Genomic DNA, 3,584 nt, shown 5'->3' on the forward strand with positions numbered 1-3,584 from the left:
CACCCTCAGATTCAGTGATTAGAGAGAAAGACTCACAGAACTCAGAAAAACTGGCATATTCATGGTTAAAGTTTATTACGGTTAAAGGATATAGGTTGAGATCAGCAAAGGGAACAGGTGCATAGGGCTGAGTTCAGAGGAAACTAGGCATAAGCTTCTAATTGTCCCCTCCCAGTGTAGTTTGCATAGATCACACTTAATTTTTCCAGCAAGTATGTGTGACGATATGTTGCAAAATGTTGCCAAACAGGGAAGTTCATTCAAGGAAGTTCATTTAAACCTTGATATCTAGGTAGTTTTTGGGTTTTTTTGTTTTGGTTTTTTTGTTTGTTTGTTTTTTGAGATCAATCACATAGACAGGCAGCACCACATGACTGACCTTAGCACTCAATCTCCACCCTCTTATAGGTCAAACAGATATATCATGGCCCCGAGGCTCAGGCATACAAAAACAGGCATTCATGAAAATGAAATTAATGGCTTAAAATAACTGGCATAGCCTACAGCTCTAGGCATACAAAGACACTCTTTTCAGGCAGGATTTTCCAAGGGCTCATAGATATCCAAGGAACCAAGCTAAGAACTAGTTCTGAAGACTTTGGGAATATACAGGGTTTAAGTAGTTCAAGCTTGCAGAGTTAACCCTCTATACTACACACTATTATACTGTTGATGGGCATTTAGGCAGCTTACATTTTTTATTAGTATGAATAGTGCTTCTACGAACATTCTTGTACATGTTTTTGGTGAAGATTTAGGTGCATTTCCATTGGGTGGTTACTTAGGAATAAAATGGTACGTCTTAAGATGTGCATTTGTCCAGTTTTCATAGATAATGCCAAATTGTTTTCCAGAGTGACTATACCAATTTATGTTGATATACAGAAGTTTTCAATACCTTTTTTAAAAAATAGTTTTATTAAGGCACAACTGACATACAATAAAATGCATAGCAAAATGCATATGGATAAATTTTGACATATGTATATACCTGTAAAACCATAACCACAAGCAAGATAGTGAACCTATTATTCATTCCCCAAAGTTTCCTGGTATCTCCAATACTCTCTTAATGGATTTGTTTTCTATTTAAGTCAGCCAGAGTCAGTTTGTGTCTGCAACTGAGACTTCCTTGATGATATAATCCTATCTTGCATTTGATTTGCGTTCATGCCCAGTTTGGTCTTCTGCATTTCTTTTCACTTTACCAGATTCTTGCTGAGCATCTATGGTGTATGCTGAGAACATAGGCTCTGATCTTTTCCTTGTAAGTTAGTTTGGCTGGATTCCATGATTGCAGGTTTGTTCTCAGGACTCCTGGGGGATTCCACACATCCTATTATCCTTGCTCTTTGCCCATTCTTCTTTTTGAACCACTCTATAGCCCCTGGTCTCAGTCCTTCATGGTTGACCCAGAACAAAACTCCTGGAGGTCCAAGTCCAACAGCAGGTTTCCTAGATGTTAAGAGAAAGGGCCTCTCAGATCTTCATTAAGTGTTATGGGTTGAATCGTGTTCTAAAAAGATATGTTGTAGTCCTAAAACCCAGTACCTCAGAATGTAGCCTTATTTGGAGATAGGGTCTTTATAGAGGTATTCAAGTTAAAATGTGATCATTATGGGTCAGCCATAATCCAATATAATGAGTATTCTTATAAAAAGGAGAAATATGGACACAAAGACAGACACAAGGAGAGGAAAGATGATACAAAGAGACGCAGGGAGATGATGGCCATATACTAGCCAGGGAGAGAATTCTAGAACAGACCCTTCCTTCCCTCACAGCCCTCGGAAGGAATCAACTCTGCTGACACATTTCTGTTGTCTAAGCCACTCATTCTGTGGTACTTTGTTACACAGACTTAGCAAACTAATACATCCAGGTAGGGTACGTCAGCTTTTCCTAATCATTTTTAGACCACATGATGTACAACGGAGAATCAGAGGGTAGTGGCTGCCTTTTGGATATATTGTTCATTATAAAAATTGGGTTTGGGGAGAGAAGAACTTGGAAAGAGCAAACTAACTCCAGATTATTTGATATTAGCCATTCATCAGACCCTGAACACTACTTGGCCAAATCGTGAAGTTCTATACTGCTTGTTCTTTTCTTTCTGTTTTCTCAAATTGATAAGCATGATTCATTTTTCAACAGCCATCTGTGGGAACACATGGACTCTTTTACTCAGTGGCTATTAAGATCTGTTCCACATTTGAGGGCGCAATATGGGAATGTTTTTCTCCCAGGTCCTTTTCATGGGAATGTTTCCAAAACCAGAAAATAAAATTTTGATAGAGGCAGTATAACATGTTTTGAAAACTCCCTGAAATATTCTCATCACCTTTAATCAGGTCATCTGACAGGTTACCTTCAAAGAAACTGACTTCAAGTTGGGTCCTTGTAAGGGACTGGATTTTGCTTTAATTGTAAAATGTTGTAAAGTTCCAGAACTCCTATCTGCTTTGATGGTTAAACTTTTGATTAAAGAGGAAAAAGCAGGGAGAAAGAAAATGACATAAACAAAAAATACTGGAAATATTAAATGTATTCAGAGCAAATTATTTGTTGCCCTTCCAGTTGAACCTGGCAATAAATAATATAATAAATGTGTCCCTGAGGAACTTCTTTTCTATTTCAAGTCCTTCCTTAGGCTATTTTCACCCTTCAATCTTCACCCCTTTTTTGGTCTTTAGGTTATGGATTTGAATATAGTTCAGCAAAGCTGCACAAATAACCCACTTGGTTATATAAATAACCCACTTGAGCCTTGAGGAGTCAGATTCTGAATACTGCTTGGAAGTGAGCATAGGGACATTCTCTCAGGACCTTATTCTAGTGCCTCTAATGAGTGTCTTAATTTGCTGGAGATCGAAGATCTCCTTCCCCATCTCTGGCCCAATTCTCCTTGTTTCCATGCATTAGTGTCACTGCTTTGTCCACAGAGGTTGCTTTTTCTTCTTCTTCTTCTTCTTCTTCTTTTAAAATCGAGATAAAATTCATATAACATAAAAATCACTATTTTACCATTTTTAAAGTATACATTTCAGTGGGTTTTTTTTTTTAACATTTTCACAACGTTATGCAACCATCAGCACCATCTAATTCCAGAACATTTTCATCACCTCAAAAAAGAAAACTCGTGCCAATTATCCATCATCTCCTGATTCCTCCATCCCATCTAGATTCTGACAACCACTAATCTACTTTCTGTCTCTGTGCATTTGCCTATTCTGGACATTTCATGTAAATGGAATCATACAGTATATGGACATTATGTCTGGATTCTTTCACTTATCATGTTCTTGAGGTTCATCTATGTTGTAGCATATGTGAGTACTTCATTTCTTTTTATTGCTAAATAATATTCTATTGTATAGCTATACCACACTTTATTTATTCATTTATCAGTTGATGGACATTGAGTTGTTTCTAATTTTTGGCTATTATGAAAAATACTATGAACGTTTATGTACAATTTTTTTGTGTGAATATTTATTTTCAACTCTCTTGGGTATATACCCAAGAGTGAAATTGCTGGATCTTGTGGTATTTTTAGGTTTAACTTTTTGAAGAACTCCCAAATA

The sequence above is a fragment of the Pteropus vampyrus genome, unplaced genomic scaffold, assembly GCF_000151845.1.
Source record: "Pteropus vampyrus isolate Shadow unplaced genomic scaffold, Pvam_2.0 Scaffold1, whole genome shotgun sequence".
Taxonomy (NCBI): Eukaryota; Metazoa; Chordata; class Mammalia; order Chiroptera; family Pteropodidae; genus Pteropus; species Pteropus vampyrus.